Genomic DNA, 19,396 nt, shown 5'->3' with positions numbered 1-19,396 from the left:
CAGTTACTTGGATCCCTGCCTCCCACGTGGGAGACTAGAATGGAGTTCCTGTCTCCTGGCTCCAGCCTGTCCCAGGCTTGACTGGTGTGACCATTTAAGGAGTGACACCCAGCAGGTGGATAATTTATCTATCTATCTATCTATCTATCTATCTATCTATCATCTAACCTATCTATCTCTGCCTTTCAAATAGATTAATAAATCTGAACAGAAAAGATTCATTGGAAAACTGAATGGGCATGGCCAGGTAGCACCAGCATGTGGAGGGAAGACAGGTCAATGGTTATGAGTCCAGGAAGAGAGCTCCCAGGGAAATGTGTTTTACAGTGAGAGACCTCAAATACCAACGGGAAAAGAGGAGGACTCAGTGCTGCTGAACCAACTGGAACAACTGTGAAGAACAGTCAGGATGGACTGTAAGTCTGCAGGTGCCAGTGAAACCATCAGGTGAGGATGCTGTGCTTGTTACTTGAAATGGGAAATTCAAGTGGATTAAATAGCCCTGGTTATAAAGGAAAAGTAACCTCAGTGTATCACAGACCCTACTAGTACTGCTTGAAAAGAGTCACTGAGAGGAAAAGATTTGCTATATAGATAGGTGTCCAGGAAATCACCCCGTGAAGACACTGTGTATAATTCCATGAAGAAAATATGAAAAGGGCGACAAGCAGGAGCATGCAGCCCAGAAGAGGAGATCCGCAGACGACCTGCGCACGTGTGCGAGGCTGTGCCACCCGTTAGTCCCAGGACAGCGGAAATGAAACACCGCGCCTTCCCCAACGACGGAAGGCTCAGAGCTGCTCTCGGAGTGTGAGTTTCTCTACCTGGGGGACTCTGCCTTCCTCTCTCACATCTCCACACACACACAGCACGAGCCGGGATTTCTCTGCCGGTCACCGCAGAGGGAGCGCCTGGCACGGAGCTGTGGCTCGCAGTGGTTTCCCCTGGGGCTGGAGGTGGAGGGCAAAACCACCCACGTGAGCAGACGCATCTCTGGGAACGAGAAGCACTCAGTCCGGCTGACTAGAGCAAGAATCCAGCTGAGCGAATGACGTGGCCGCTGTGGGTCACCGTCTCACTAGGAGAGGAGGAGGGAGAGGGGATTTCCTTCTTCCGCACTCCACCCCATCACCTTCTCAGGGGTGTCAGGTGGTCCTTGGGCGGTCTGTGTCTGTCCACGTGGCCCTCGGACGACCTCTCTGTCTGCTCCGTGCTTTGGTTTTGCTTTGCTCACTCTCTGCCTTTTTCCTGCACACTTGGTGCACAGCTCTCCCCCACTAGAACTGGGTGCTTCTTGGCACACCAGCCGAGGGCCTTTGCTTTGTGGCGATGTCACCAGGCCAGCCACTGCCATCCCCACGGACTTTCTCCTCCCCAGAGAGCGGCTCCCTCTCCTGGGTGTGCACACATGCCTGGCTGCCTCCGAGCCACTCGTCCTGGCTCTGAGCCCTCAGGTCTCAGTGTCACGACCTCCACCCACCGAACCTCACAGCCGGGCGTGGGCAGCTCTTCTGCTGATCTGTCTACCTCTCCCCTGGACTGTGAGCCCTGCTGCTGTAGGTTGTTCTGGCTTGGTCAGTGCTGCCTCCCTGGCTTGTGGAAGGCATTCGGTACAGCTGCTGAGTAGGTCAACCAGCGAGTCAATGAGGCTGATCACGACAGCCTGGAAAAGCTGGACGTGGTAGCTCTGTTTTCACCGTGGTCCTCTCCTGAAGGTCGCAGCAGTGACCTCCACTTACTGGGTTCTGCGGCAATGCCCCTCGCCAAAGGGCCTCTCTGGCGCTTTCCTCCCAGTCCGCCCGCCTGTACTCAGACCTGCAGCTCCAGTCAGTTACTTCTGATGTGGGCACAGGGACTGCTCTGGTGCTCCCGCCTTCACCTTTGTCGCTCCCCGTCTTCGTGGAGGAACGACACTAAGCCCTGCCTAGGCTTCATATCCGAGTCACGGCACCATTATGTCGCTCCCCGTCTTCATGGGGGAACGACACTAAACCCTGCCTAGGCTTCATATCCGAGTCACGGCACCACTATGTCGCTCCCCCTCTTCGTGGAGGAACGACACAGGACCCTGCGCTGTTCTTTCGTCTGCTCGGCCCTCCCCGGGTTTGCTGCTGGTTCTTCCCGGGTTGGCTACTATCCCTTCCACCTCCGTGGAAGGGCAGTTCCCCCTGGCCACATTCCCCACTTCCGCAGGGGAGCGGCACACCGCCGGCCAGCTTTCTCGGGGGCTGCACGGGTTCCCTTAGATGTTCCCCATAGATGTTCCTGGTGCATGCCGTCTCTCTCCTCCTTTATAGTCCTCCTCCGCCAATCCTAACTCGGCTGCCCACACGCCGAGCACGCTGCTCTCCTCCAATCAGGAGCAAGTCCTACAGTTTATTAGTTGAACTGGAGGCAGCTGTGCGGAAGCTGTTTACTTCTCTCCCAGCGCCATATTGTGGGAGAGCAGATGCATAGAATAAGTCTTAATTTCAGTAACTTAGTCCAGTCCGGATTGCTCCCCACAACCTTCAGCAATTAAGGTCAGGGATTTTTTAAAGCAGGAAGGATGAATTATCTTGTGGTTTATCATTTATTTTAATTTGCTATTTTTCTTGCGGGTGCATTTTTTACCGTTTTAATACATGTTTAGGTGCAGTGAAGCTCAGGAGAAAGTAATTTCTGAACTCATCATACCCAACAGTTTTCTTTCCCGGCACTGTGAAGAGTCCCGTCTAATTCTTCTGTTGGGCTGGCTGAGAAATTCATGAACTGATAGAGTGGGGTTTCTTCCAGGTGTTCTAGATAATGAGGTGGGTGACATCATGTTTAACGTGCAGGATTCAACCCCTGAAAAATCATTTACAAAATCACCCGTTGAGTCTTATCACAGGAAAACAGGTTCAGAAAGCCCTTAGTTTCGAGAGCCCCTGGAAGTCAGTCCCTGTGCTGGACTCTCGAATGCATTTGAAGGAGTTTGTGCATGGAAAAGCTGCGGAGCACTGAAATGTGTAACCCGGCTGCCAGCCACAGCGTGGCCACGTGGAAGCACACTCTTTGCTGCTGTTGTCAGTGGGTCACTGGGCCAGAGAGACCCTCACTGGCCAGTCCCCTTGCGCTATTTCCGTAGCCCTCCTGCAGTCTCTATTCAATCTTCTTGGCTGTCCAATAATTACATCTTCAGTGTTGCTAATGTGACTGGACAAACCACGAATACAATGAGAATTTTACAAGGCTGGCTTGTCATTGCAATTACTACCATAAAAAAAGAACACGAAACCAAGTTCTAAAGTGCTGATGACAGTAGGCAGTGGAAGAGTGTCCCACACCTGAGAGGCAAACGGGTCATCCCCTGCTAAAGACTGGGGGGGTGGATGCCTTTGAGAAGATGGCCCGGAGAGGGCGCCGGGGGTTCCTGGACTGCTGTCCAGTTTCATCCTTGGATCACAGAACGTGCAGTTGTTGGAAAACAGAGGAGGAAGAACGTCATAGAGTTTAGGGATCTTTGCACAGATTTATATTCATTTTCACCTAACCTTGAGTCTCATTTTGGTAACTCATGGGCTTTTGTTATGTTGGGCAAATGCAGGACCCTCTACACACCATAGAGTTGTATGTTAGATGGATGTCCATGCACACACATGCGCACCCCAGTGCTGGGTCAGCAGCTCACGCGCACAGGCAGCACACGTGCCTGGTGCCCACCCCCACTCCATCCTGTGCTGAGGCTGCTCTGGCCGGATGCCATTACATGTTTCGCCCATGCAAGTCACATTTCTTTCTCAGACTTCATGCTCGACACATTCTCTAAGTAACATTTAGTTTTAGTTTTCCACAACTTGTTCTCCATCTCTTGCTGTAAATGCGCAGCTATGAGGCCATGCGCTGTGACCATAATAAAGGCATCCTACCTTCCTTTCCTTTTCACATTTTAACTAACAAAATCCACCTGCTAATGCTGTGAAGTTACCCATGACTAGTCCCGTGAGGTACCCAGTACTAGTCCTGTACATTGGAAGGTTTACCTGAGAATTCCAGGGACCTCCTGACAGGGCAGACCTCGCCAGACTCACCTGACGGAGGACAAGCTCCAGGAACTCCACCAGCTGACTTTCCTGGAGGACCATCAGAACGGAGACTGACAACTGCCTTGGTATCAACTGACCGAATTCATTTTTGTATAACCGCCCCTCCAGCTATCCCTTTTCCCTTTACAAATCCTTTCTGCTGGTCTGTTGGGTGGAAAGCGCACATTTTACATCGCTCATTCACCACTCCTCCGGCTTCTTGAGATAAACCCTCTCCTCTCGCCTATCTCATGGTTGAATTGGCTATCCAAGCTTTGAGCAGCAAGGGCCTGATCATTTGTCTCGTAACAGTCAACGCAAACGTGCACACACGGGAACACACAACTACCAGTCACACAGTAATCCCCGTTTCAGCTTTCGAGTTGCCATGGCTGTACTGTTTGATATTTCCACCAGTGCTGAAGTGTTCCAGTTTTTCTACATTTTTGCCAGCACTTGTCTTTTTCTGTTGTGTTTTGTTACTGGGTGCAGAGGGGAGGGCGTTTGCCAGAGCGAGTTCCGTGGGTTCTTTTCCTCAGCTTGGTAGAGAACTCAAAAGCCAGAAACAATTTGCAAAGAGGCAGAAACTTTTATTTGACAGAAAGGAAACTTTTATTTGATTGGCAAGTGACAGAAAAAGTGTCTGGTCTGAGAGGAGCCCAGGCGGAGGGCCCGAGAGACACTGGCTTGGAGGAGGTGTCTGGGTTTTCAAGCCATTACTGCTTTCTCGTTGGGTCATTCTGTGGGGTGCCCATTGGACAGGGGGCTTCACATGCGTATGTTGATTGGCTTGGAGCTCATGGAGATGCAGGGGTCTCCTGGAGACGACCTGTCTCCCCCTTAAGGACCCAGCCCCCGCCTCTGCTAGCTCTGCATGGAAGATTGCAACCAACTTGAAGGCATGATTTAAAACCACAAGGGTCACACGAGATAGCTGGGATCTCCTGGAGCCAGCCTGATTCTCCTCAGGGGCTCAGCCCCTTCCTCTAGCCCTGGAGGCGTGACTTAAAGCCATGAGGTCACACGTGCAGCTCAAGGAGCCGCTAGTGGGGGAGATGCCGGTCGGTCTGGAGGCAGCTTTCCAGGCACAGCTGGCAGCCTGCGTGTGTGGGACGTTCTGCCTGTGTCTGAGGGCCCACAGACCCCAGCCCCACTGGATGGCCTCATGTTTGATTTTGCTTCTCAACAAGAGCCATTCCAGTGGGTGTGGAGGTTCCTGTTGGGTGTGAAGTGGTATCTTATACTGCATTTGCATATTTATAGCTTGGAAATTGAAGCTCAGATGAAAGGATTCCCTCTCTGTGTTTCCGCATGTGTTCTATGTGTTTCTGTATGTGTATGCGTTGTCTGCGTGTGTTCTATGTGTTTCTGTATGTGTATGTGTTGTCTGCGTGTGTTCTATGTGTTTCTGTATGTGTATGCGTTGTCTGTGTGTTCTATGTGTTTCTGTATGTGTATGCGTTGTCTGCGTGTGTTCTATGTGTTTCTGTATGTGTATGTGTTGTCTGCGTGTGTTCTATGTGTTTATGTGTATGCGTTGTCTGTGTGTTCTATGTGTTTCTGTATGTGTATGCGTTGTCTGCGTGTGTTCTATGTGTTTCTGCATGTGTATGCGTTGTCTGCGTGTGTTCTATGCGTTTCTGCATGTGTATGCATTGTCTGCGTGTGTTCTATGCGTTTCTGCATGTGTATGCGTTGTCTGCGTGTGTTCTATGCGTTTCTGCATGTGTATGCGTTGTCTGCGTGTGTTCTATGCGTTTCTGCATGTGTATGCGTTGTCTGCGTGTGTTCTATGCGTTTCTGCATGTGTATGCGTTGTCTGCGTGTATTCTATGCGTTTCGGTATGTGTATGCGTTGTCTGCGTGTGTTCTATGCGTTTCGGTATGTGTATGCGTTGTCTGCATGTGTTCTGTTTCTGTATGTGTATGCATTGTCTGCGTGTGCTCTATGTGTTTCTGTATGTGTATGCATTGTCTGTGTGTTCTATGTGTTTCTGTATGTGTATGCGTTGTCTGCGTGTGTTTTATGTGTTTCTGTATGTGTATGTGTGTTGTCTGCGTGTGTTCTATGCGTTTCTGTATGTGTATGCGTTGTCTGCGTGTGTTCTGTTTCTGTATGTGTATGCATTGTCTGCATGTGCTCTATGTGTTTCTGTATGTGTATGCATTGTCTGTGTGTTCTATGTGTTTCTGTATGTGTATGCATTGTCTGTGTGTTCTATGTGTTTCTGTATGTGTATGCGTTGTCTGCGTGTGTTTTATGTGTTTCTGTATGTGTATGTGTGTTGTCTGCGTGTGTTCTATGTGTTTCGGTATGTGTATGCATTGTCTGAGTGTGTTCTATGTTTCTGTATGTGTATGCGTTGTCTGTGTGTGTTCTATGTGTTTCTGTATGTGTATGTGTTGTCTGTGTGTGTTCTATGTGTTGTCTGAATGTGTCTCCTCAACTTTTATACACTGAAGCCTCATTAGTGGTGGTGTTGGACATGGGTGCTTTGGGAGGTGAGCAGGTCACCGGAGCAGAGCCTCGAAAGAGGACCTGCGTCCATGTAGAGACCCAGAACTCCCATCCCCTCCACCACCTGCCACACCAAGGGAAGGTGGCCGGGGCTGACGTTGTGACTTAGTGCCTGAAGCCACTCCTGTGATGCCAGGACCTATTTGGGCACCAGTTTGAGTGCTGCTGCACTTTCAATCCAGCTCCCTGCTAATGACTGGGAAACGCAGTCAAAGACGGCCCAAGCATTTGGGCCCCTGCCACCCATGGGGGAGATCCAGATGTAACTCATGGCCCAACACTGGCCATGTGGCCTTCTGTGGGGAGTGAACCAGTGGATGGAAGCTCACTTGCTCCCTCTCCTCTCTCTCTGTGACTTTCAAATAAATAAAACTTTTTTTAAAAGGAAAGAAGGCAAACCAGTACAGTGATTTAGCTGTCAGTATTTTCATGCTTCTGTGACTGCCAGATCCCACAAGCTTGGGCACGAAGCCTCTGAGGACACAGCTGTTGTTTGGCATGATTGGGGCTGTGTTGATTTCATTATAATTTAAAGAGAATCTGAAAATACTCACTATAGAAAAGAAAGCCACAGTAACCGCATCCTGGAGAACGTCAGCTAAACGTATTCTCAGTTCCTTCCACGGCTCCCAGTGAGTGCCGGGACTTGGAACCGGTTTATGATGAGCGAACGCTAATGAGCGAGCAACGTCACTGTGCTTGATGAGGTGGGAAGAATAAGTAGCCTACACAAGACATTGGCAGTACCATCAAAATAACCAACTGGCAATAGGAGAAACTCCTACAATACTGTGTTCACATAAATATAAATCACATTTCAAGGAACTTTTGAAGCCTCTAGTGTAACTAAATGAGCTAGAATTGTCTTCATCTGAGTATTGATGCGGTAGAGGGCCCCAAGTACCCACACACACACCTGAGGGGCACAGGTGTGCTTCTGACCCCAGGCCCGCCAAAGGAGAGCACAGGTGCAGTGCGTTCTTTTGAATTTAAATGGCTTTGACATCAGGAATTTTGAAGCAAGGAAGAGAATATCTTCAACTTGATCTAGGGTTAGTTTTTAGGCAGCAGTTTGTAAGATGAGAATGTTGAATAGTGTTTTTTTTTTTTTTTTCAAATAATAATTAGGGTTTTCTCAAAAGAATTTTAAGAAGCTGTTTCAAAGGTGTCTCAGAAATAGACATGATTTTCATGATTTTATCTATGAAAGTATAGACCTGCCATTCTTCTAAGCTCCTCAAGGAAGCCTTTTGCTTTGAAAGGTTATAGAGTCTTTTTTCCTCCCATCACATTTCTCTTCAAAAGGTGTTCAGTTTCAAAGAAAACATGAATATTTTATGTGTGTTTTAGAATCTTCTGCATTTAGGAACAGAGGTATTTTATTTTTATTGTTGATAACATCTTCCAGGTGGGCATTTAATTTGCATGTATTTTATATATTTGATTTACAAATCAGGGTGTTTTAGAGATGTAGTTTTTGGGAATCCGGTGTTTCTGTACTTCAAAAGGTAACTGCAATCTGGGTGGAAGCACACGGAGTGCAGCAGAGGACGTGACACAGCCTGTTTTTAGTCACTTTTCTACTCGAGACTGGGCCAATCTGTGTGGTTTCTATTATCTTTCAGCAACGAGGCCAAATAATTGTGGAGAAAAATAAATTAAGAGACAGAGCCGGCACCGCAGCTCACTAGACTAATCCTCCATCTGCGGCGCTGGCACCCCGGGTTCTAGTCCTGGTCAGGGCTCCAGATTCTGTCCCGGTTGTTCCTCTTCCAGTCCAGCTCTCTGCTGTGGCCCAGGAGTGCAGTGGAGGATGGCCCAAGTGCTTGGGCCCTGCACCCGCATGGGAGACCAGGAGAAGCACCTGGCTCTTGGCTTCGGATCGACGGAGCACACCGGCCGCAACACACCGGCTGCAGCGGCGCCACTTGGGGGGTAAACCAATGGAAAACAGAAGACCTTTCTCTCTGTCTCTCTAACTCTGCCTGTCAAAAAAAAAAAAAAAATTAAGAGACAGAGGCTAAAACCCACTAGACACTCGGGATTTGATCACGTGTAAGTTTTACAGTTAATTAGCTCCCAGTTCTGGTCTGAGCACTACGTTCCCCGCGCAGGTGAAGATCACAGTGAAGGTAGCGACGTCGTGCGTTTGTAGCCAAATGACCACACTGCTTTAGGTGTTAACCTACCGGAAGTTAGCAGAAGCACGGGTATGTTACACTCTGCTTTAGAAATGGAGCGTACAGGGGCGGGTGTTGGTAGTGGGGTGAGCCGGCATCTGTATCAGAGCAGCAGGCCAGCCTCGGGTGTCTGTCCCAGCTGCTCCCTTCCCTGCTGATACACCTGCGAGGGCTCCAGTGCTTGGAGACCCGGGTGGAGTCCCTGGCTCCTGGCTTCAGCCTGGCCCAGCCCAGACTGTCACGCCATTTGGGGAGTACACCAGTGGGTGGAAGATCTCTCTCTGTCTCTCTGTCTTTCCTGTCACTGTGACTTTCAAACAAATAAACTTTTTTAAAAAGAAGTGGAACATGCAGAGTCCACCACGAGCATCTACTCCAACTGCAATAACTCAGAAAGCAGAGGCTGGTAGAAAAGGAGAGCCGGTGAAAACAGAAGCGACCTCGTGGCGTCTGTGACTCCAGCTGAAGTCAGGAGCAACCACGCAGGCGAAGACCCAGCTCCCGCGAGAGGAACCTGAGGCTCGCCGGGGGCTGGCAAGGCTCCGCTGCCGCGAGACGGCGGAGAGAGAGGAGGCGAGGGTGGGAGTCGGCCTCAGAGGCACCTTAGTGGGAAGAGGCAGGGAGAAGCGGGCGCAGGGATCTCCGTGGGTCGGGGCCATGGCTGCTCAACACAGCTCTGCTCCTCACACCGTGACGGAGGTAGCACCTTGCGGAAGTTATTTCTCCTCATCATGGAAGCTGTTCATTCTAACTGTTCACGTGAGACGGCGGCCATCAAAGTGCCATCATCCAGATGTCACCAGAGTTGAGCTCTCCCCTGTGAACATGGGTGCACGTATGTAACACAGGTGTGAGTGTGACTGAATGTGTGCCTGAGTGTGAATGTGTAAAACGTACACTCGTGTGCAAATGTGTGTGAATGTGTGTCTTCAGGGCTTTGCCTCATGTTTTATTTGCTTTGCCACAGACCATCACATAACAACTTGAATATTTTCTCCAGTCCCTAGACAATTTCAAAACAAGTCTGTCACATAGTTTATTGCAGTTTAGTGATACTCCCTCCTATTGTTGGAAATTAGTGAAAATTTTTACCAAAAGAATAGCATGCAGTAGAAATGGAGAGTGGTTGACTCTTCTTTGCTTTTGAGCAGAGGTGAAAGTCAAACCTGTTTACCCCAAACTGGATAAGCACAATAAAAAACTCACCAAGTTAGTTACCCGCTGGAGTTCAGCTAACCGGTCTGACGAGCGACCGGTTCCACTGTCCCCTCATCAGGAGGGACCACTTCAGTGAGCCTGGTCCAAGGAGACCTCAGACAGCCTGTGCTGAAGGTGACCGGAGGCCGGGCTCATCTCTGAGGAACCTCACGGTGCACCCGTGACAAGGAGCGTCCCGGCTTCAGCCCCGTGAGTGTGAGCATCTCTGCTGGGAGCTGGTCTTTACTGCAGTGCTGTGAGTGCTCGGCCGTGTTTGCTCCCAGGGTCACCTTTCTGACAGTACATTCCCACATCATCAACCTCCCCCCCCCCCGCCGCCCCACCCATCACAGCCCCCAGACTCCGAATCAGCTCCCCATGGCCTCCGCAGGGCCCAGGTCAGCCCAGGCACAGGGGCTTCTGGGTTCTCTCCTCCCTTCTCCGCACCCTACCCTCTGTGGTGGCCTCTGCAGGCAGGACACCGTACTGGGGACCCCGAAGATGAGCCAGAGTTTCACCTTGAGTGCTAGTGGGAGGGCGCTTTTCCACTTCATTTGCATCAAGTGAGAGCTGAATTGAGGGCAGCTGAATGTCACCACTGAGGACGGTGAGAAAACACACGCCAAGCTGTAGGGTCAGGCGCCACAGCGTCTCCTGTGTCCCCGCAAATCGTCAGCGGCCTCTGCCCGATTCCTTAGCGCCGCTTGAGCTGGGTCGTGGTAACACTGCAACTTGCACTTGGGACTGGACGTCCCCGGTGCAGCTGTACGTGACAGCAGTGACCCATCCACAGGGCCCCTGCACACTGCGGCTGGCTGTGGCTGGTCCCGGGAGGGCTTGGGTCCAGGTGCTGCAGCTGTGGTCTGGAGTGTGGGGAGCCCCAGGTGGTGGAGTTTAGGAGGAGCGCCTGGTGGGAAGAGAGGCCTGCGGTGCCGGGCCCTGGTGGAGGGCCTGGCGGTCTCTCAGCAGGAGGTGAGACTCAGGTGGGAGACCTGGGCAGGGCCCTGGCAGTGGGGGTGTGATTAGTGCTGTCTCAGGAGTGGTTGGGGCTCCAGGGACTGGACCCGTTCTCTCGCGAGACCGCGTTGGTAAAGAAAGGCCCGTGCGCACAGGCGCAGGTGTTCTCGTCTGCTGGTCCGCCAGGCCGCCGTGTGGTGCGCGCTGCTCACCAGGAAGGTTCGGACCCTCCAGGAGCAGGGATCTTGTCCTGGAAATGGACGAAGACGCTGACTTGAGGTGAGGGTCTCCGTCACTGTGGGTCTCAGCCTGCGGCACGCGCTGCAGTGAGGAGGCCGGGGCGGCTCGCGGAGGGGGCGGTGCGGGACGAAGACCGGGTCAGAGCCTGGCGTCCGAGGCACAGGAGCTCTGGCGGGGCCCCCAGGACCCGCGGGCGCCGGGCTGGGGCGCGGCCCCCTTGGAGGGGAGGCAGCAGGCAACCTCCCGCCCTCCTGTGCGAGCCCAGGGCCTGAGGGCGCCGCTGGAGCCGGCCCCTGCGTCCTGAGCCGCGCACCCTGTGACCCTGTCACTACGCTTCCATTTCTGCCGCCGCCCCTCCCGGGCCCGGCAGGGTCCCTGAGGCCTGAGGCTCGCACCCCTCACAGACCCCCTGCCCAAGGCCCCGCCCCCGTGGTTCCCACGACCAGCCCTGAGGAGCTGGGTGGGGTTGCCGAGAGGGCAGTGTGGCTGTGTGACCTCCCCTGGGCTGTGGGGACCAAACCGCACAATGGAGCTTCCCGCGGGTGGAGCCCCACCTCTCCTGCACGCAGGCTGCAGGTCTGAGGTCCCCTACGGCTCCTCCACCCGCTGGGGAAGGAGCGCGGGGCTCCCTGGGGCCTCTCTTAGGGCACCAGTGCTATTTCTGAGGCCAGCCGGCCTGTCGCATTAAATGATGGCGCCCAGGGGAGCACACGGGGCACGCTTCCCTAGGGTGAGACTGACCATGAGGCGCCCAGGGGAGCACACGGGGCATACTTCCCTAGGGTGAGACTGACCGTGAGGCGTCCAGGGGAGCACGCGGGGCACGCTTCGCTAGGGTGAGACTGACCGTGAGGCGCCCAGGGGAGCACACGGGGCACACTTCCCTATGGTGAGACTGACTGTCAGGTGCCCAGGGGAGCACACGGGGCACACTTCCCTAGGGTGAGACTGACCATGAGGTGCCCAGGGGAGCACACCTCCTCCTGCCGTCACCCTGGAGGCCAGGACTCCACAGTGACACTAGGGGCGGGGTCAGCACCAGCCTTCAGACCCAGCAGCAGGCGGCTGGGGCGACACGGCAGTGCCTGCTTCAGGTGACAGCCAGTCTGCTGCGAAAGAGCCCCAGGTACCATCCCAGCACCCCTAGCCCACTAAGCAGGGCTGCGGGACACGGGGTGACACAGGAAGTCACGTGTGTGCTGGCACACCAGCTGTGGGATCAGAGACAAGACTCACACCGTGCAGGGCTTGTCTTCTGCTCCCGACGCTTTGTTGAACATGTGTCCCGCAGCCCCTCCATGCCTCACGGTGACAGTTCCCCCAAGCCTGCCACACGGGAGCCTTGGGGGAGCCTCAGCGGCACTGGCGCTCATCTCTGGGACACGTGTGTCCAAAGCTCTGCCCACTCTCACCATCTTAGTTGGAAGAGTTCCTTCTTAGTTGGGAACAGCAGAAGCCGCATCTTTGTCGGGTGTTTTCTCCCAGCCTGCCACCACCTTCCTGCTTTCTTAACTTTTCCATCGTTCAGAGAGCGTGTTTTATTACTGTGGTTGGAGGCATCGCATCTTTCACCTATTGTGTGGGGAGCAACTCGGACTAGACTGTTACTGGAATTAAGACTTATTCTATGCATCTGCTCTCCCACAATATGGCGCTGGGAGAGGAGCAAACAGCTTCTACACAGCTGCCTCTCACTAACTTGACAAGCTGCAGGAGCTGCTCCTGATTGGAGGAGAGCAGCGTACTCGGCGTGTGGGTAGCAGAGTTGGGATTGGTGGAAGAGGACTATAAAGGAGTAGAGAGACAACATGCACCAGGAACATCTATCTGAAGGAACACCTGTGCAGGTAGCCAACCTGGGAAGAACCAGCAGCAAACCTGGGGAGGGCCGAGCAGACAAAAGAACAGCGCAGGGTCCTGTGTCGTTCCTCCACGAAGACGGGGAATGACATAATGGTGCCGTGACTCTGATATGAAGCCTAGGCAGGGTTTAGTGTCGTTCCTCCACGAAGAGGGGGAGCGACATAATGGTGCTGTGACTCGGATAGGAAACTTAGGAGCTGAAGATCACGTATGAACTCATTCACGGAATTCCTGTTACAATAGCAAGGAGTGTTCTAGATGAGATGTCTAGAACCTTGATTACTGTGACCATGCGCACACTCGTGTGCCTCCACAGCCACCTTGTAATTATACTTTACAGATTTTCAGTCTATAATTCTCAGAGAAAGCACCGACTAGACTAATCTAACACTTCAGTTTTTAACTTACGCCTAGGAAACTCTGAACCTAAATTCGTGAATTGGCTTGGGCATGTGTGTCCCAGAGGTTCATGTGCTGGAAGCCCAGTCCCCAGGCATTGGAACCCATAAGAGGTGGGAGCCTGGTGGAGGTGAGTAGGTCCCTCCATGACGGAGTTAACATGCATTCCTAGGACCCAGGGTTGCTCCTGAGACAGCAGGTTATCGTGAGAAAAGCAAGCCTGGCTCTCTGGCTTCCTGTCTCTCCCAAGTCTCCCCTTGCACCTGCTGCCTCCATGATGCCACCCACACGTGTGATGCTGGGGCTGAGCCGCTGGGAGGCGCTCTTGAAACTCCAGCACTGAGCTACACGCTTCTTCCCTTGAGAAACTCCCCAGCCTTACACGGTCTGTGAGGCTGTGAAACTCGTGTCTGATTGCACAGTGTGTGAGGTTTGAAACCCACTTCTGTTCTTATGCCGTCTGTGAAACTTTGACACTCCTGTCTGTTCTGACACGGTCTATGAGGATGTGACTTGGCTGTGTGTTCTTACACTGCCTGTGAGGCTGTGACACCCGTGTCTGTTCTTAGTCTGTGAGCCTGTGGCACTCATGTATGACCTGACATCTGTGAGGCTGGGACACTGGGGGCAGTTCTTTTACCATCTGTGAGGCTGTGACACTCAGGTCATATATGGTCTGTGAGGGCTTAAAACCAAGTCTGTTCTGACACTCTGTGTGGCTGTGACACTGGTGTCTCTCCTTCCACCGACTAAGTCTATTCTTCCCGTTTCGGTTCTAACATGATCTGTGAGGCTGTGACATTCCTATCTGTTAGACAGTCTGCAGCCACTACACCTGTGTGCTCGGTCTTATCTGTTGGCTGTGACATTCATGTCTTCTTGCACAGTCTGTGAAGAGGGGATATTTTGTCAGTTTTAATGTAGTCTGTGACGTATGGAAACCCGTGTCCTCGTGTGGTCTGTGAGCCGCTGACACCTGTGTCTGTTCTTGTGCAGCCTGGGAGGCGGCGACAGTGCATCAGCGCTTACGTGGACTATGAGGCCGTGACACTCCCGCACATCCTTACACGGTCAGGCCGGCCGCGACACCTGTGGCTTTTCTTATACCACCCGTGAGGTTTTCACACCTGAGTCTGTTTTCACATGCTCAGTGAAGCTGTGACACAAGTGTCTTCTGACGCTGTCTGGGAGCTTCGAAACTCACGTGCCGGAGACCAGCTCCAGCCAGTCCAGGGGCCCAAGGTGAGAGGTGTCGGCGCTCGCTCACAGCAAGGCTGATGGCGTGGCTCTGGCTCTCGAGCCCCAGATTATTTTTATATCATGTCACATAATGATTCTTTTTTCTCACAATAACAAGTCTGGTTTTTTTTCTAATTACAATTTCTTTGATTTTCAAGGGCATATTCAGAGCATGGGTTACAATCACGGACAGGTGTGAGGTAACGGACTGCCCACAAAAGTCGAGGCCTGGAGTGCTGTCGAGCTATGCAGGAATTGGCTACACAAGCTGGAGTATTACCTTCCTAGTCTAATCTTTACTAGAAGCCCCAATGTTCAAAGCAGGCCCTTTTTAAAATGTAACCCCTTTGCAGTTCTTTCTGTAACTCTCATTTCTTTATTGTATTTATTTAAAGTTTCACTTAGATCTATTCCACAGTTTTGATATCCTAACCATTGTTGTATTTGTAGTATATATTGAATTAAAGCTTTAATAACATTTATCTTTATTCTAGTGGGAGGTACATACCAGAGAGCCTGTTGCCTTTTCTTTTCCACAAACAGCTTAACCTTGTGTAAAGCATCAACCCTTTCTTCTACACTAACATTCTGCTTGATTAAAATTCTACAAACAACGGACACTTTGGGGATAACGTGACTAAGTGTTCTTCCCCAAAACTGGGAATACAGCAATCATTAGTGGGACCACCAGGAAGCTCCGGCTTGCTTATGCAGAGTGTAGTTCCCAACAAACCTGAAACCTCTAAGATGTCCTTCTCAGGCCTTGCTGAGACGACCTTCTGCTATGACCTGGTCAGCAAGCCAGAGTTGCCTGGGCCTCACCACTCACGTCTGTGCTTAACATGGGACTTTGGAACACATTTCTATGCTAACACCATCTGTGAGGTTCTGACACCGTGTCTGCTCTTACTAGTCTGGTGCTCTGATATGCGCGTGCCAGAGGTGTGACACTTGTGCCCTGTGAGGCTTGACGCTGTGTCTGTCCTGACATGGTCTGTGAGGGTGTGACGCTTGCGAAGCTTTGAAACCCAAGTCTGTTCTCACACTGAGTGTGGACTGTGATACTCACGTCTGCTCTTAAACTGACCATGTGGCTTTGTCCCCTGTATGTTGGTCTGTGAGGGAGTGGCATGGGTGTCTGCTTTATACAGTCTGTGAAGCTATGACACTGTGTCTGTCTTTCATGGTCTGTGTAGCTGTGACAGCTGCATCTGTTCTTACAGGATCTGTGAAGCTGTGACACTCGAGTCAGTCCTTACACAGTGTGTGAGGCTTTGAAACGTGTCTGACACTTGTGTCTGTTTAACGTGGTCTGTGAAGTTTTAAACCCGTGTCTGTTCTTGTACTGTGAGGCTGTGACACCTGCGTCTGTTCCTACACCGGCTGTGAGGCTGTGACACTCACGCACATCCTTGCACAGTCTGTGAGACTCTGACGCCGTGGCTTTTCTTACACCACCTGTGAGATGTGTCACATCTGGGTTGTGCTCCCAGGCGCTGTGAGGCTGTGACACCTGTATCTGTTAGGCTTTAGAACCTGTTTCTGTTCTTACATGATCTGTGAGGGTTTGGCTCCCAGGTCTTTTCTCACATAGTCTGTGCGGCTGTGAAACTCATGTCTGTTTTCACATCTGTGAGACTTTGACACCTGTGTTTGCTCTTACATGATCTACGAAGCTTTGAAAACCATGTCTGTTCTTACACCATCTGTGAGGTTTTCACACCTATGTCCATACAGTCTGTGAGGCTGTGACGTCTGTGTGTGTTCTTGCATGGTCTGTGAGGCTATGACACTTGTGTCTGTTACATGATCTGTATGACTGTAACACCATGTCTGTTCTTCCTTCATCTGTGATGCTGCAGTGCTCATGGCTGTTCTTCCACAGTCTGAGGGCTTTGACATCCATGTCTGTTCTATCAAGTTCTGTGTGCTGTACACTCCTGTATGTTCTTATACAGCCTGTGAGGCTATAAACTCCTGTCTTGTCGCTCCCCCTCTTCATGGAGGAACAACACAGGACCCTGTGCTGTTCTTTTGTCTGCTCGGCCCTTCCCGGGTTTGCTGCTGGTCCTTCCCGGGTTGGCTGCCGATCCTTCCACCTCCGTGGAAGGGCGGTACCCCCTGCCACTTTCCCCACTTCCGCGGGGGAGCAGCACACCACCGGCCGGCTCTCTCAGGGGCTCAGATGTTATCCGGATGTTCCCCTTAGATGTTCCTGGTGCATGCCGTCTCTCTCCTCCTTTATAGTCCTCTTCCACCAATTCCAACTCTGCTACCCACACGCCGAGCACACTGCTCTCCTCCAATCAGGAGCAGGATCAGCTCCTGCAGCTCATCAAATTGGCGAGAGGCAGCTGTGTAGAAGCTGTTTTCTCCTCTCCCAGCGCCATATTGTGGGAGAGCAGATGCATAGAATAAGTCTTAATTCCAGTAACTTAGTCTAGTCCGAGTTGCTCCCCACACTGTCTTGTTTTACATTGTCTGTTAGACTGTGAACTTGTCTGCTCTTTTATGGTATATGAGGCTGTGACAATCATGTGTGCTCTAACATGGTCTGTGAGCCTGTAACACCCGTGTCTGTTTTCACATGGACTGTGAGTGTATAACTACCATGTCTGTACTTATATGGTCTGTGAGGCTGTGACATTCATGTTTGTTTTATACAATCTGTGAGGTTGTGACGAATTTATTCGTACACAGTCTGAGGTGTTGACACCGTGTCTCTTTTTACAAGGGCTATGAGACTGATGCTCATGTCTGTTGTTGCACAGTCTGTGAGGCTGTGACACTCGTGTCTGTCCTTACGTGGTCTGAGGCTGTGACACCCGTGTCTGTTTTATGTGTCATCTGAGGCTGTAACATCTGAGTCTGCTCTAACATGCTCTGTGAGGCTGTGAGGCTCCTGTCTATTCTTGCACAGTCTGAGTCTGACAACCGCATCTGTTCTTACAGTCTGTGAGACTTGACACTCACGTCTATCACAGTCTGTGATGCTGTGACCTCACTCGGTCTGTGAGGCCGTGACACTGTGTCTATTCTTACATGGTCTGTTAGTCTGTTCTGATGTGGTCTATGAGGCTGAGACAATCATGCATGTTCTTACATGGTCTGTGAGACTGCTGCTTATGTCAATTCTCACATATCATGAGAGGCTCTGACACCCATGTCTGTTTTAACAGCTCTGAGGCTGTGACGCTCGTGTCTTTTCTCACACCATCAATGAGGCTGTGATCCCCTTGTCTGTTCTTATGCATTCTGAGCCTGTGACACCACTCTGTTTTCTTACATGGTCTGTGAGGTTGTGACGGTTGTGTCTGTTGTTATATGAATTGTGAGGTTTTGAAACCCTTCTGTTGTTACACCATCTGTGAGGCTTGGACGATTGTGTCTGCTTTAACACTATCTGAGGTTTTGACACTGTCTGCATGCTCTGTGAAATGTGACACACATGTCTGCTTTTACACGGCCTGTTAAGCTATGACACTTGTATGTTTTTACATGGTCTGTGAAGCTGGGCTTTAACCCTCTGCGCCACAGCACCGGCCCCACTCACCTCTTTTCTCACATGTTCTGTGAAGCTCTGGAAAAGTAGCAAAATCTTTGTTGATTCAGTCTTCACTTGTGAGAAAAAGGATTAACTAAATGATCTCTAAAAATATGGCACAAATTGTGTGAGAGTAAGATAGTAAAACCAAGAAAATTTTCCCAATGCATGACATTCTAATATTTGTTTACCTGTGCTTAAACATTCTCTTGTTGGAAGTCCAGTTCCCTGTGGTTTCTCATTGCTGTCTCTGTCAGCCCAGTGCTTGGCCAGGATAGATTCTCCCAGGTATTTAAAACTGTGCTGAGGGAGTAGGCGTTTAGCTTAGTGGTTAAACACTCACATCCCACTTCAGTGTCTCTAGGTCTTGTCCCCGGATGCAGCCCCTGATTCCTTCTGGTTTCCTGCTGATGCAGACCTTGAGCAGTGGTAGTCAGGTGACCCAGGTTAAGTTCCCGGCTACTCAGTTCAGGCTCTACCCAGCTTCAACCATCGTGAGCATTTGGGAATGAACCAGTGATGGGAGCCCGTTCTCTCCCTGTGACTCTTAAATAAATAACTTAATTAAAAATAACACTTGACAAGTCTTTCCTTCCACTTGAGAATCTAACATGTTGTATCTGTGGCACAGGCTAGGACACAATCCATTGTGTTCAGCATCTTGACACCCAGCTGTTCAATTTGCTCACTTGTATATTTCCCCATTCAGCCTGCCCACTTTTCGTGCCATAAACTGTTAGGCTAAGTTGTTTCATGTCACAGACCTCTCAGAACCGGTTCACTGTTTGGTCTGGCTTCTTACTGAAAGGCGCTGTGTTTTCCGCTGGCTCAGTGGTACACAGTGCTGTTGAACTTAAGCCCCTTCCTCAGGTTCCCTTCCTGAGTGCTGCAAAGTGCTTCCCCTGACTGCCGTGAGGAATTTCATTCTCGGACATGGACAGCACGTCCATCCGATGTTCAGCCGGCACAGCTGGGAAGCAGGATGGCACCAGTGACAGCTGCATCTGGACATGGCGCAGATCCCAAGATGACAGATCAGTGCAGTGCTTTCAGCAGACAGTGGCGCTCCACCCACCTGGTGTGTCACTGAAGAGTCAGCCGCACGTGGGGGTTGCCCAGAGGGAAGCTTTGTGTTCCTGTGACGAGCAGTGGGACGGTGTCGCTCTCTAGAGGAGCTGCCTGAGAAGCAGTTGCCAGGACTTTACAGCAAGGG

The 19,396-nt window shown here is 51.3% G+C and overlaps 1 protein-coding gene and 1 long non-coding RNA gene across 4 annotated transcripts in view; one reads left to right on the top strand and one right to left on the bottom strand.

Moving 5' to 3' along the window:
* Positions 1-8,053: 8,053 nt before the first annotated feature.
* On the bottom strand, positions 8,054-10,585 carry LOC149128224 (uncharacterized). Its single transcript, XR_016230678.1, has 2 exons — positions 10,460-10,585; positions 8,054-8,549 (listed from the first exon to the last, which is right to left on the bottom strand). It is a non-coding gene; the product is annotated as an uncharacterized LOC149128224 (long non-coding RNA).
* TPO (thyroid peroxidase) overlaps positions 10,323-19,396 on the top strand; it is an 81,754-nt gene continuing 72,680 nt past the window's right edge. The window contains exons 1-4 of one of the 3 annotated variants that reach the window (XR_016230676.1): positions 10,323-11,177; positions 13,416-13,530; positions 14,397-14,642; positions 14,798-15,095. The gene's annotated coding sequence lies outside the window, so the exon portion shown is untranslated. Of the gene's footprint in view, positions 11,178-13,415; positions 13,531-14,396; positions 14,643-14,797; positions 15,096-19,396 lie in introns of those variants that run through there. The other 2 variants (XR_016230677.1, XM_070069763.2) reach the window with 2 other exon arrangements.

Source organism: Oryctolagus cuniculus, chromosome 2 (assembly GCF_051225735.1).
Source record: "Oryctolagus cuniculus isolate XC-2025 breed Fujian yellow rabbit chromosome 2, ASM5122573v1, whole genome shotgun sequence".
Classification (NCBI taxonomy): Eukaryota; Metazoa; Chordata; class Mammalia; order Lagomorpha; family Leporidae; genus Oryctolagus; species Oryctolagus cuniculus.
The sequence above is the reverse complement of the archived record's forward strand: the minus strand, read 5'-3'. Positions and strand labels throughout refer to the sequence as shown.